We start from the raw sequence: 16,629 nt of genomic DNA on the forward strand, positions 1-16,629 counted from the left end.
AATATTTACATTAAAATATTAATAATTTTTTAATAAGATGAAAATGAAAATTTACATAAAGATCATTAAATAGTAAATTTAACAAGCTTTCAAATGATACATACTTTTAATATGTTATCTTTGTTAATGAAAGAATTACAAGCAAATTAAATTTTGCCCTTTGGAAACCTTTGGTGTATCCTTAACTGCGACATCATTCGTTCCAGTACTAACAACCAAAGACAGATATTTTATTGTTTATATTCTAATCTTTTTAATAATCATTAAAAGTAGGATTATATAGATTAATTCTCGTATTATTGATACATTCGTCTTAGTACATTTTATTGATGGAAAAGCCAATGATCAAGGAATCTGTACAGGTGACATGCCTTATGCTGTTCATGCACTGATTCAAGGCAATGAATTTTCTTAAGAAATAAAGAAGAAAATATTCAGTGGATGTGAATATAGTCTGATAAATCTTCTTCAAATTCTCATTCATCAACATTCATTACTTACGTAGCAATATACCATCATCACCTCCACATGGTGTTTGTATCTTTTGATGATTCGATCGATATTCCAGTGCATGCTTTAACGTACGTACAATTTCTACATCGAGGTAAGTTATTGACAAACGAGTTGATAAAACAAAGATATAAATAGTCTCATTCAAAGTCATCATTTCGAAAGTTCTATTGTTGACATGATGATCTTATCAGCAATTACAATGATTTTTATCCATCACTCAGTTAAATGCTGATGAACGTTGATCATACTAATTGTTGGACTATTATTTACACAATTAATTATCTACTACTGATTTTACGTTATTACCCAATCATATACAGGAGCACACAGCTGATGTTACCGATCGGAAGGTGGTGTTCACTTCTCTAGGGCACCTGATCCCAATTTTTATATGTTGTAGGTCTACGTTTGCTCTGCTGCTATTTTGTATTCTTTGAATGGACCTTTTGAACTTAAATACTGTTCGTTAACTCCATATATTTCGTTAAGATAATGTGATTAATTAAAAAAGAATCTTACGCAATAATTGTTATTTTACATTCTACCAAAACGGGGGGTTGGGGGGGGTGTATTTTATGAACTCCTTATTTGCAAATAAAGACTATAAGTTCTCTTATGTTTCTTAAATTAATGTAAGATTATATTTACATTTCTGGTGAGTTTTGGTTTTGATTTTGCTTTCTTTTCCCCTTTGGATCCTGAAATGAAATAAATAATTAGATAACATCGTGTTATTAATTTTAGCATCTAGATTTCTTAAGTTTGAGAAAAATCCTTGGAGATCTAAGATTCAAAATAAGTTTGTCGGAATCTCTCAATAAAAATACTTAAAGAGAAGATGTGTAGAGTGACACTAGTGTTCCTGTTGACATGTTTTTCAGTGCTAAAGTTAAATGAGTGAAAATGGCACAGAAATTTCATAAAAATAGGTCAATATCTTGCACCTCAAACTTAATTTGCAAAATATCAATATAAAAAGATGGACCAAAAATCAATTTATTCTCTATAAACACAGCAAAATAAATGCAGCAATGATGATTTATTACCATTTTTCAAAGTCTAGAAGCATAACTTTTGAAAACAGAAGGGATAGTGATTGATTGATTCTGTCGAGTTACAGTTCCCTCTCGAGAATTTTTCACTCATATATAGGTGCCGGTGGACAACTACAAATTTTCTCCTATGCTCGGCACTCGGGGCCATTGAGCAGTGAGAATGGAGACTGCTAAATTTTTGTTTGAGCTGCTATTAAAAATGTACTTCCTTACATGTAACTAACTAAAGAGCAGGTGTTAAATAGGTTGCATTCGTGTAAAAATTTACGCCGCTGAGAAACTTTGCAGCTATTGGGCGTCAGGATGTAGGGAAAACTGCATCTGATATGTTATTCTTAGATGATTGTGCAAGGAAATATTTCTAAGCTGGTCAAGTTTGAAATTGAATATGTCCTACCTTTACTAGTCTTGAAAAGACATCCCATCAGGGTACACCAAATACTACACATCCTTTAATAATGCTCCAGTTTTTAGATAGTTATTCAGATGTTTCTTCGAAACTGATTCATTCCCAACCCTAAAATGACCAAGTCTTTGGTGGAAATAGCATAAATAAGCAAGCTATAATTAAACATATTAGTTTTCAAAGTAAAATATGAAATGAATCAGAAAAAAATAATGAACACACACACACACCCTTACTCACACACACACACACACACACACACACACACACCCTCTCCCTCACAGACAATACCATTGCAAACACATCCTTACCCTCACACACTCACCTAGGTTAGATATATATACACACATACCTTCAGGTACACAAGCATGTCTCCAAACTTATTCGTTTGAACGAGAACTGGACGTACAGAGAGACAGACGTTCCGATCAATATATACCCTCCCACTTTTCAAGTTAGGTATAATACATGTATACATTGTACATATTGAATGTTTTTGTTTGAAATCAACATTTCGCTAATCCAAAGATCTTGACAGCAAACAAACCTATTGCTGGGAAACATTTTTAATCACATGCCTCAAAACTATTTCATGATAACATTCATCAAAACTGATCGATACAGGGAACCTACAATTGGTCTGACTAGTCAACACTCATCCTAGGCATCTGGGTTTCATTGTTGTTGCCCTGTCTTAATTTTTTTTCCTTATTGAAGTAATAGGTTTGTTCATAGTTCTCTATCGTCACGTTTTACTTTTTCAAATCCCTTTTTCACAGATTACTTTGAACATAATATCTTCTAAATACAAAATATTTGTGGTTTTGCCAGAAAACGGAGATTTTTTGTTTATTTTAGAAAAATAATTATTAATTTTGTGTATATCATTAATATGAAATAGTAAATACATCTAGTTCGCAATTGGATATTGAATTGCACAGTAAAGAACTAACACTAAACCATACATAATGGTCAGGTTTATGTAGTTAAAGATAATACAGTATTTTCTTATTTTATTTTTTCATCAATATAGCCTAGTAATAAATAATGTTAACATTATTAACCATAACCATATCTAGCTATCATCATTAAATTCTGTTTAGATTAAAAACGGTTTAAATGGCATTTTGCTTCACAACTATTGAAGTTATTGGTATAGCTCTTCTTATATACAGGTATTACCTTATGTGCTGAAAAACGTAATTATTGGAGATATTTTTTCTGTTCCTTGTAAATTTGTAACTTTTCAAAAGTTGATAGTAGTTGTTCTATAATTAAGACAATAAACTTAAGTCAGCGATTCTGGGCCAGAGGCGTTGAAATATTTACGTTTTACAAAACCAAAAATGAATCTTCTATCATGACTATCAAATTAAAAAAAAATTGATCATGATTTAAGGAAGATAAAGATTGTTAAGATAACAAACTGTAATTATGCTCAAAATTCTAATTTAACAGAAAAAGCACGTACACCTTATCAATAAAAACATCAAAGTTGCCAGCTATAAAAAAGACAATCAACTCTTACACAAGGCAGAAGCTTGCTTTGAAATTTCTCTAAATTCATTTGTTTAATACGTCTAACATTTAGAGTTAACACAATTATAAAGATTCAAAATACATAAAGATACACTGTATTAAAAACATTATCTGACAACAACTTGGAATTTATAAATTACCTTCAGTCATTAATGATCAATACAAAGATGTCCTTGTGATACTGAACAGCCAGTAAACCTCAAACAATACGAAAAACACTTCAATATTGTCTTGATCAGGAAACAATAGGCATATTTAAGATAAGTCTGACGTTTGGATTTAAATGCTCAATATCAAGTTACAAAAGTTGCGGGCTTTAACAATACAAATAATGCTATACACAGGGAGTAAAACATCATCACAAATAAACATTGTTTCCCAAATTGAATTACAAGAGTTGAGAGATTTTTCTCTTTTTAATACCACTCTGTATTTAAGATATAAAAATAAGTCTACTGAATGTGTACATGTACCTTGTCATCTAAATAAAGAAAAAATTCTTTTGATTTAAACCCAAGAAAAAACACAAAATCCATGAGTATTGATTTCCCTCAGATATTAACAGACTAATAAAGAATGTACAAAAGCCGGTAAGAAAAAAATATATGCAACCGTCAAATAATTTTCTGTTGGTCATATAACTTTTTGCAGCAGTAAGAAATAATTAACTGGCAGCTGCCAGTTAATGTTAACAGTAATTTTATATTATTATATACTGAAAGGAAAAAGAAACGCAGGGTAGCGTAATTGTCGATAAAAATTTGACCACATGACCGAAAATTACGAAAATTGGTCAGATGGGAAATTTCGTTACTGTGCATCAAAATCAGTATTCAGAATTACTCAACCGTAAAATTTATGACGTCACGTAGTGAAAACGCTAAAAAGCCCAAAACACGTGCAATTTGATAACGACGTGTTTGTCCACAAATCTTGTTGCTTTATTTGGAGCAAATGCAGTTTTTCATTAAAATATTTTATGCCAGTAATATACAAAAAGTCACTTGCTCTTAATATATGTTAAACTATCTGACAATGTGTTATCAAAACAGCAATCAAAATCAAAATAGTTCTAATATTGCAGCTTTTGAATACTTTTAAGCAAAAAATGAATTTCTATTGTTAAAGTAACTGTCTACTACCCTCCATGCGTTGAGCCATTGATAAGTATGATTGCTTCTCTTATCTGATTGTACTGAATTTTTTACGAAACCTTTATCTTGTTGACCATAGTTGGTCTCCTTTACAATTTCATTGCAGAAGTAACTGTATCAATTGCTTTACATAGCCAAAAATTTATAGAACTTTGAGTACAAAGTCTCTCAAGGAGACGTCGTTTGATGAGTGATTTTTACATGCATTTTTTTCAGAAGAGTTCAAGGTTGTATATATATCATCAATACACCAAGGTGCGAGTTTTTAGCTCACAAGAACTGAAAGGTCATGTGAGCTTTTCTGATCAAAATTTGTATGTTGTCTGTCGTTGTTGTTGTTGGCATTGTTGTAAACTTTTTATATTTTCATCTTCTTCTCAAGAATCACTGGGCCTCATTTCAATTAAACTTGCTACAAAGTATCCTTGGGTGAATGGGATTCAAGGTTGTTAAAATGAAGGGCTGTGTCCCCTTCTAAGGGGAGATAGTTATGAATAAGTGAAAAAAATTAATGGCATTTTAAAAAGATCTTCTTCTCAAGATCCACTGGGCCAGGAAAGATGAAACTCATGTGGAAGCATCTTCAGGTAGTGTAGATTCAAGTTTGTTCAAATCATGACCCCAAGGGGGTAGGATTGGGCTACAATGGAGGGGGGCAATGTTTAACATAGGAATGCTTTGGTAAAATCTTTAAAATTCTTAATTTCAAGAACAGCAAAGCCATAATTGGTCATAGTTTTATGGAAGCATCCTCATGTGTTGTAGATTCAAGTTTGTTCAGATCATTATACCCCTTTAACCCACTTTTATATTTAAACTTTCCAATACTGAACTGATTTTTGCTTCCATGAACGATGTGGCCCCTGGGCCCTCTTGTTCACCTAAGAACCGGCTAACGGCCAAATTTACCGATTCAACTGACAAAAATGCCCCTTTGAAATAAAAATTTGTTGTTAGGTCCACAGAGATTTTGTTTACTAAAGTATAAACCGCAGCCCCTTGCCTGTTACAACTGATCTCCAACCCTTTTCTTTGAAATAAAGTGAAACACTGGGTAATGATTGTTAAAAAATTTGACAAAATTTGACAATAATAAATTTTTGCCGATGTAGAAGTAATGTTGACCTCCCCCAAAAATGAAGATCTAAAAGAAATAAATATTTACGGTGAAACAGGTTTATTTACAAAGATATAAAATATTGATATGATCTCACATTTAGTGAACCTTATATCTTCACACAAAATGCCACAATTAAATCCTTGCAAAAGCAATTTCATTACTTGGTGTTTTTAGCACTTCTGGACAATTGCAAATGTAAATTATGCAAAATAAATGTGTCGTCACATCATTTAAGTTTTTATCTTTTCTTCGTACAGTCAAAGTAAAAAGACTTGATAAAATCAATAGGAGGAGACAATAAGACAAAAAGCTATGCTGTTATTTTTGTGGTAAAGTGTTCAACCACAGGAATCAGAAGCATCTAGAAAGTATGCACAAACAGGAACTTATGGATGCTCAAGCCCGTACCGAAAAATCAAAAAGTGAAAAAAAAACAGGTTGTTTATTCAACTTAAAAATTTAGGAAATTTTAAATACAACATAAAAATGTTAAAGGAAGTGGAGATTTAATAATGTGCAGAAGACCAAGCAAAGAAACCCTCGCATCATCAGACTACTTACCATGCGTTTGTTGTTATGGTTATTTGCTAAGAACGAGCTGTTGAGGCATACAGGGAAATGTTCTTCCAAGAACACCAAATTTAAAGACCAAAAAGGCATCATTGCACGATCCAGTTTCTTACTCGGAGGCACAGACTACTATACAGAAGAGGAAGACTTCAAAGTCTGTGTACCAGAAGAACTGAAGGGTTCTTGTTTGTCTAAAATGCGTCAGAACGATGTCTACACTGATCATTTTGATGATCAGCTAATCATACAGTTTGGACAAGTGTTAATAAAGCAGAGAGGATGGAGGAGAACAAACCATGGCTCACAATGAATGAGACATTTGGCTCGACTTAAAACCAAAATAAATGAAGAGAATGATCTGCATTGTTATATCACTACAAAGCACTTTGATACAGTTGTTAAAGCAGTCCATAACTTAGCTGTTATCATCAGAAAGAGCAGAAATTAGATATATGTATTCTGTACTCCTTCTTTAGCGTTAAATCTTGGACATAGTTTATTGAAGCTCACAAATATCAAAAGACTCAATGCCATAAGGAAAATGAATGACAAGATGAAGAAAGACTGTGATGGATATTTGGAAATTCACAGCTCAGACTTGGAACATGTTGTCTCATCTGTAGCTTTATTTACTCTGCAGATTAATAGATTTAACAAGCCTTAGCCACTCCCCATTACCAGTGACCTTGTTTTATTAAAGAACCACCTGGATGAACAAATTAGTGAATTGACGACAGATCTGGAAATGCAGGGAGAAAATGCTTCACTCTAGAAAAAGTTAGCTGAAGCAGATAACGTTATGACTAGAATTATCCTTTTTAACAAGCTGCTAGGTAGTGAAGTTTCTAAACTTAATTGTGCTAGTTATGAAAACTGTCAGAACTGGGAAGAAACCAAGAATGAAGAAATAACAAGTGATCTGAAGCCAATGGAGAAGATCTTACTCAAGAGGTATAAATTTTCTGATGACTCATCTAGTCTTAGGCTATTTAGTGATTTATTGATGTTTTTATAATACACTGAAAATCAAGATATATTTAATATTTATTGCTATAAAAACTTTAAATAAAAATTGGAATCTTTTACCTTTTTTAATCTTTGGGCACCCGATTTTTACATATAAAAACTAAATGTTTCCCCTGGTTAAATGGTCCAGGGGCCCGTTTTCAACTAAGTCCAAAATTTAATTCTGCCTCATAACTTTCCATTTTACATACTGTAAATGCAGAAAGGCATGTGTTTTTGAGGAATTCAATTTCGTAGTTAACAATTATCAACGAAATTAAATCCCACATGAAATTTTATTTGACTATTAAATTAATTGTTCAAATATTATATATTTAACAGGGTATTATTTAATCTCGGGCCAGTGACTTGGCTCGGACTTTCAATAATTTGCAAATTTCAGTGTAGAAGATTTAATTAAAAGTTAGGAAAACGATTAAATTGAATTTTATGCTCACAAAAATATTTTTTTTAAAGAAATCAACAAAATTTTATCCCCACGAAAATTTGTGCTTCTACTGTAGATTTGGAAATAGTTTTTATCATTTAGAAAAGAATTTTATATGATCTATTTATTCCCACAAATTCAAACAAAATTAATATTTTAGCTAAATTTTCCGATCCACTCAAGATTTTGGTCTTAGTTATAAGTTCAATTGTAAAAAGGACTCCAGTTCTCTAGGGAGGGGCAGGTTGATAGTTTATAATGTGCAGTTAAGAACAAGAGGAATAAAATGAGCAGTGTAGTACATTAACGAGTGGTTTGTTTCAGACTGCATATGGTGGAAGCACGAGGAAAATTAAACACTGAGTTTAACAGAAGGTGTCCAATTCCGCACAATGAAACCATGATTGCTACGCTAGATTTTCTCATGACACACAGACAGGAGTGCGGTATCTCCTCAGCGAACCCTTTTGTGTTTGCCAGCCCAACAAGTGTAAGTTTACATATAGAACCCTGGAAACAGTGAAGAAGCTGGCAAAAGAGGCTGGTTGTGATCAGTCTGGTAGACTTAGAAAGTACCTAGCAACAGTGTGCCAGTTACTGGATCTGGAAGACCGGGAGCTAAAATGGATTTCTAGACATTTGTAACAAAACATTGATACTCACAGGAAGCTTTACAGGCAGCAGAACGCCACAGTGGTAATAGCAAAAGTAGCAATCTTCATAATGGCTGCAGATAAAAGGCAGCTACAAAAATTTGCTGGAAAGAATTGTCCGACATGGATGTAACAAGTTAATGTCTGTTTCCTATAATTTAAGAACTTAAGTTATATCAGCATACAAATTATGAAAGATTGTGGCATCTGTAATTAAAATAGAACAGTAGCAAAAAATTGTTCTAAGCTCTTAGTTTGATTAAGTACGGTCAAGCAGGCATCAAGATTCATTACTTATTAGGACCCTATCCTTATAGTTGTATGTAAAGGATTCCACTTGTTTATCTGTCCATTTAATTATCCATCCATCCTTCGATAGGAAGATTGTTTCCAGGCCTGAAATGTTTAATTGCTTTGCAACACTTAGCTGCATACTGTCCACAAAAAGAGTTATTGCATAGACAGTGTCATCAATACTGTATACAGGAAAATTTTCGCCCCCGTTTTATTTTCGCCCCTTTCGCCCTAGCCTCATTTGGGCGAATTTAAAACGGGGCGAATTCATATAATACAGTATAAGTACTTAAATAAAACTTTGACAGGGCGAATTTAAAACGGGGCAAAATTGTCCGCAAGTGTGAAAGTGTGGAAATAAAGCGGGGCGAAAATAACCCTGTATACAGTAATTTCATTCAACCAATCTCCTGTCAAATTTCATGGTCAGTGTGTCATGGTTAGTGAGGTACATGTATAAAAGATGCAAGAATATTCATATCATTTATAAATGAATATTAAGATATTTGCAGATAATTGTTATATTTTTTGTAAAACTACTAATAGATTTTATGACTTATATCCACATTTTTTTGAATTTCTGTAGTATTAGGAATAAGTTACTTATAAAGAGTACATAATTATACGGTATAGGGACAACTTAGCACAATGTATATTTTTTTTTTAGAATTATTGCTACCTTTGGAGGATGGGGAATTGATTGATTCTAGGGTAAATGAAGATGACATTCTTGATGCTGAGCTGTGTGTAAAGTTTGAATACATTTCTTATACTTGTCATTGTCACTGTGACACAGTACAGATTACAATAACAGGGTAAATACAGGTGCTTGGATCAGCAACAGCCATCCCAAGGTTACCAACTTATTATTTGAACATCAAGGCGGACACAATAGAATTTAAATATATGTATACATGTAGATTAGTTTGCAGTTATCAGAAACAATTTTATCAGTCGATCATTTATTTTCAATTTTTTTTTTCTTTGCTTTAATTTTCAGTATCAAAGGGCCTATCCCCATTCCCAAGTCAAAGAAAAAAACACTGGTGCACGTGCAGTAGAGGACAAAGATGCTGGACTTTCATGCCAGTAAGTAGCTTATTTTTTATTCTTTTAATATCTTTTTTTGACTTTTTTCTTTCAAAAGTCATCATTTTGGAGATACATGTACTTACTTTGAAATGGGGGTTAGTACATTAAACATAAAAATACAAAATATTTCAATTTAAATTATGCTACTTGTCTAAAATTTGACATATTGACTGAAAAATGATCACTTATTTGAGTCTGTATTATTTGTAAGTTACATGTTACCAATCTTCATGAATGTGTCTAGGACTTGTACCATGCGCTTGTACCCAGATTATTAAGTTATTATACTCAAAAACAGTTTTTATGTGCAACAATAAATGAGACTTTCTATTGTAGTGTAAAAATTTAGATTTACGTACATGTTCTTATCTAAAAGCATTACTGTATAATGTAAGAAAAAATAAATATGCCTCAAAAATGCACAACTTTTTTGGAACATCCCTCATAGTATGAGCCTTTTGTCATTTGCTTATCAGTGGAGCTGTCACTTATGGATTGATATCAATATAATTACATTTCCAATATCTTTGTCTGATATAGAGTTACAATTGATTTATGTATATATATTTTTTAAGGAAACCAAGGTGTAAACAGAAAAAAAGAAAAGAAGTTGCTTTCACTGCAGAAATAGATCAAGGTATTTCTGATTATGTTGACAGAAAAATAATTTATCCAAAGGGAAAAATCTTATGTGAGGGAAGTTTTAAGGCATTTTGTTCTTCAGTTTATCCCATTTTACATGCTTTTCAATAAAACTCTTGATAGCATACATAAACAATTCTATTTGTATACCTGTTTTGATTTGAACATTAGTACTGTTAACCAACTTTTATTCATGTGCAAGAAACTAGTTTACCCCTGCTAAATTGGGAATTAAAGTCATCGTGAATAAAAGTTGGTTTACATTATTTTATTCACTGAACTCCATTTATATTGATTTACAGATTCTTGTGAGGAAGATGAAGATTATGTAACCCATCTGATGATAAATTGTCAGAAGAACTATTAAGCACCGCTTTACCATCAAAAAGAAAAAAAAGGACTGTTGACGAGGTGAATGTCCTTAGATATGAATTTAGTCAGAACTTCTTAGATAAGAGCATATTAGGAAGTGTAAAAGCACCACTACAGCAAAAAAAAAAAAAATTCGTATTTATAAAGAGTAAAGTGCATCATATGCTGAGTTAACAAAAAGTTTTTGTCATGCAAGCAAACATGATTCTGTGATAAATTCTTTAAATTGGAACAGTTACTTCTGCACAAAATACCTTAGACTTGTTTTTTTATCACCTGAGTTAACTTAGATATAGATACTTATATAAACTTCCTGTCTGCATTATATGTCCCTGAGGTGTGTGCTGTCGATGTTGTCCTTATTTTCTTCGTTGTTGTTATTGCCTTTGTAAACTTTTCACTTTTTCATCTTCTCAAGAACAACTGGACTCATTTCAGCCAAACTTGCGACAAAGTATCCTTAGATAAAGGAGATTCTATTTTGTGAATTCTGAATTGTGAAAACTTAATGACATATTTTGAAAATCCAAGAAACCCATGTAGAAATATCATCATAAAAAGTAGATTCAAATTTATTCCAATCATTACCCCAGGGGTAGGTAGGGCCACAGTGGTGTATCAAAGTTTAACAAAGGAGTATATAGGAAAGATCTTTAAAAATCTCCTCAAGAACAACAAAACCATGATTGAACATATTTATATAGAAACATCCACAGGTAGTCAAGATTCAAGTTTGTTCAAATCATGATCCCCCGAGGATAGGGTTAGACCAAAATGATATTTTCAATGCGAGAGTGCAAAAATGCAAAGGCGAAACGGCCAAGTGTTGAAGGAGAGGGTTTGAGGACGAAAGTATGAAGGTGGGAAGGAGCAATACTAGTATTGCACCTTCGCGACTTCAGCCTCATATCTTCGCACTTGCTTTCCTTTGCCTTCACACTTTCACACTTTTGCAACTTTGAAATATCTCAACTTCGTCCTACAGGCAAGAGTGTGAAGGTATGAGTGGCCCCAATAAAGCACCACTGTAAACAGACCTTTGAGAAAGTTTTAAAGATAATCAGACATAACAATTTTGTAAAATTACCATGGTTAAATGCAAAGAAGTGTTATTCTAGAATGAACATAAAAATCAAATGTTCATCATTATTGATATTTTTCGAGTTAATAACCATGGTAACTGTATTCTTATTAAGCCTAGTCAGAAGAGGAAGGTTACACCCAAAAAGAAGCAGGACCATGAATCATCAACTTTTGTTTCTGATGATGAAACTGATGACTCAGACGATGAAATAGCTCCTGGACTCCTTGAGGAGGTAAGTTCTGCTGGTGTTTGAAGACTGTGTAAAGCCATGTGGGTGGACAATAACTTACCCTCTCACCTAAGTGCAGAACTGTAGCTCCCTGCTTGAGAAATTTTGTCCAGATAAGGGATGGAGCTACAGATCCATGCATTGTAAAAACTTTTGATTTACTCCACCTACATTTTTGTTGCTCTCTTCAGATATTTTTTCATTTCATATATTTTATGTTTTCCCCAAATTATATCTGATAATTAATCATATATTTGACTACTATTCATGAATGTTTATTTACCTTTCACCGGTTCAAGAAGGACGGTTTGTGGAAGTAAACATTAAATTGGGAATCTGTTAAAGTGACATTCCAATCCATAGAGGACTTTTTGGACCATTTGAAAGATATATATTTACATTAATTTTCCAATTTCTGTGTTCGAGGTATAATTACAAATAGTTTAAAAATAATGTACTTTATTTTTCCATCATTGTACTGGTTCATCGATATGTGCGGTTAAAAAAACATATGTAGGGGGGGGGGGGGGTGGTACAAATAGACAAGAAGCAAGGGCTCTAGCACGTGGATTGGTGGAAACAAGAGCATCTAAATATAAGGAATATCTGTAGATTTTTTGATTTCATGGTGATGATCAATCAGTAAGACAGTCATTCATTACAAAAAGTATCAATAATTTGAATAAAATATATGAATAATTAATAGATACCATTCTAAGAGCATAGAAAGGCATAAACTACAAGAAATAATACCTGATAGGAGCTACGAAAATCAGCGGCATAAATCAAAGGTATTTTTAGAAACCATGGATCTGTAGCTCTCTGCTTTATCCGTCCGAATTTTCTCAAGCAGAGAGTTACAGTTCTGCAGCCACCCCTTTCCTGTCAGATTGAGACAAAAATATTTAGTGCTGTAACGATCCTCAACAACTGTGTTTTGGAGGTACAATTTTCTGTTTCTGGCCTTTATAAAGGTTCTGTTTATTGGAAGAATTCACATGATTTTGAATTTGAATTGTTTTGATCAAAATGCATGTGTCTTAATATAAACATTTAAAACTCATAAACATCATCATTATGTATATTAGATTTAATAATGAGATTTTTATAGTATATTAATATTTTGATGTTTATGTTATGTTTAAATTAGATGAATATGCTCCTTATAATTACAGTGCATCTTGGTTTGATATTAACCTCTATGTGGAATTTCAGTTTTTAGCTCACCTGAGCCGAAGGCTCAAGTGAGCTTTTCTGATCACATTTTGTCCGGCGTCCGTCTGTCCGTCTGTCTGTCTGTTAACTTTTCACATTTTCGACTTCTTCTCAAGAACCACTCGGCCAATTTCAACCAAACTTGGCACAAAATATTCTTGGGTGAAGGGGATTCAAGTTTGTTCAAATGAAGGGCCACGCCCTTTTCCAAGGGGAGATAATCATGAATTTGTTAAAAATTAATGGCATTTTTAAAAAATCTTCTTCTCCAGAACCACTGGGCCAGGAAAAATGAAACTCATGTGGAAGCATTCTTATGTAGTGTAGATTCAAGTTTGTTCAAATCATGACCCCCGGGACAAGGGTGGGGCCAAAATGGCCGACCAAATTTTTACATAGGAATATATAGGAAAAATCTTTAAAAATCTTCTTCTCCAAAACCACTGGGCCAGGAAAGATGAAACTCATGTGGAAGCATCCTCAGGTAGTGTAGATTCAAGTTTGTTCAAATCATGACCCCCGGGGCAAGGGTGGGGCCAAAATGGCCGACCCTAGTTTTACATAGGAATATATAAGAAAAATATTTAAAAATCTTCTTCTCCAGAACCACTGGGCCAGGGAAGATGAAACTCATGTGGAATCATCCTCAGGTTGTGTAAATTCAAGTTTGTTCAAATCATGACCCCCGGGGCAAGGGTGGGGCTAAAATGGCCGACCAAATTTTTACATAGGAATATATAGGATAAATCTTTAAAAATCTTCTTCTCAAGAACCACTGGGCCAGGAAAGATGAAACTCATGTGAAATCATCCTCAGGTTGTGTAGATTCAAGTTTGTTCAAATCATGACCCCAGGGGCAAGGGTGGGTCCAAAATAGCCGACCCAAGTTTTACAAAGGAATATATAGGGTAAATCTTTTAAAATCTTTTTCTCAAGAACCACTAGGCCAGGAAAGATGAAACTCAAGTGGAATCATCCTCAGGTAGTGTAGATTCAAGTTTGTACAAATCATTACCCCAGGGGAGAGGGTGGGACCAAAACGGCCGACCAAAGTTTTACATACGAATATATAGGAAATATCTTTAAAAGTCTTTCTCAAGAACCACTGGGCCAGGAAAGATGAAACTAGGGTGGGGCCAAAATGACCGACCCAAGATTAACAGAGGAATATATAAGAAAAATCTTTAAAAAAATCTTCTCCAGAACCACTGGGCCAGGAAAGATGAAACTCATGTGGAATCATCCTCAGGTAGTGTAGATTCAAGTTTGTTCAAATCTTGACCCCCGGGGCAAGATGGGGCCAAAATGGCCGACCCAAGTTTTACATAGGGATATATAGGGAAATCTTTTAAAATCTTCTTTTCAAGTACTTCAAAGCTATGATTAGTGATATTTTTATGGAATCTTCCTCAGGTAGTGTAGATTCTAGTTTGTTCAATTGATGAACGCCTGGAGGGGGGGGGGTAAATTCAAGCCCGATGTGCTCAGGTGAGTGCTGTGGCCCCTGGGCCTCTTGTTATATTTAGAAGAGCTTTGGAATTATTGTGTAGTTGTATAACTGATTTTTTTTATATTCTAGCTAACCATACCTTGGAATATAAACCCAATAAGCAGCTTAAATATCTCTATAGAGAAGAAGTCCAAGTAGATTAAACTGGAAAGGGTGATCTTCTACAGTTTCCGAAATCATGGATGGATTTTTGTATAGGAGTAACCAGAGAGCAGGAATGAGGTATGTTACCTCAAACAGGAATAACCTACGATTGGAGAAGGCATCAAACAACAGTGTTTGGAAAGTTCATATTCCTGGAAAGCAGAAGTTGCAAGACCAATCTGATAGAATACCTTTGTTTGGACTGACAATATAGAGAATGAAGAAAGAAATATGGATTAATGGAAGTGTCTTTAGGAAGGCAGCATTTACTAAAGAAGGGATGTTTTAAAATAACATCAAAGCAACAGAAATTAAGTAAAATGTTCAGTCACTCTTAACTTAGATTTGCTGTAGAAGAAACATGATTGTATGTATATTTTAGAGTTGTAAGACTCTAATACATGTACATGCATATTGCACTGATCAAACAAGTTAGATCACAGTGGTGACTTGGTAGAGCATCAGACTAGTCATTAAGAGGACCTAGGATAGAATAATTGTCTGGCACGTCACATTTTTCCTTTTTGGTTACAATATACACAGCTGGTTACTGTAAATTTGACTGGTATTCATTCCTGGCTGAGATAACTGACTTATTAGCTCATCTGAGCCGAAGGCTCAGGTGAGCTTTTCTGATCAAAATTTGTCCGTTGACTATCATCGTCGTTGTTGTTGTCGTCGTCTTTATTGTCGTTAACTTTTCTCATTTTCGACTTCTTCTCAAAAACCACTGGGCCAATTTCAACAAAACTTGGCACAAAGTATCGAATTATGTCAAAGACACGATGTAGATACGATATCGACAAATTACTTTTTTATAGTTTACTACAATATTTCTTTATCCTTGTGTATTTATTACAATACTTTCTGTCTTAAGAAGTCTTCCTTACTCTCAATGTCCATGATATCGTGCCGATATCGAATCATGATTGTTCAAAGAATCATGGTTTCCATCTTATTATAATACAAGTACTGTATTTTTAACATGTGTTATTTGAAAACTATCTTTTATCAAATTTTCCCTGTAGTGTCGATATCGTCGATATCGACGATGTTGCTTCGATATCGAATCATGTCTGCTCACCTCCTTGTAAATACCGTCCCTGTTACATTGTATGTGTATTTATGTTTAATAACTTTACTTTAATAAAGATTATACCTGCCATCGATATCGTCGATATCGACGATATCGTATCGATATCGAATCATGGTTGTTAAAATGTATTACTTAACCAACCTTCACCCTAATACACAATCTAAATTTTTAACATATCCCATGACAATAAGTTCAATTTCCTCATGCAACGCGTTTGTATATTTACTTTCTGATAAATTAGTTTACCCTACTGTCGATATCGACGATATCGTATCGATATCGAGTCATAATTGTAAAAATATATTTAACAACTTTCAACCTCAAGCAACATCTTGCTCTGCACCTAATCTAAAACAATAACAACCACTTTCCTCTTCCTTATCATGATTTTATTTCATATTCATGCTAATAATGAATTTGACATCACTTGTGATCTTGTAAAATAATGTTATACCACATTATGAAAAATTCATTATTATAAATTCTAC

This window comes from Saccostrea cucullata, unplaced genomic scaffold (assembly GCF_032062105.1).
Source record: "Saccostrea cucullata isolate Sc308-1 unplaced genomic scaffold, CSIRO_AGI_Scuc_v1 ctg3099, whole genome shotgun sequence".
NCBI classification, from domain to species: domain Eukaryota; kingdom Metazoa; phylum Mollusca; class Bivalvia; order Ostreida; family Ostreidae; genus Saccostrea; species Saccostrea cuccullata.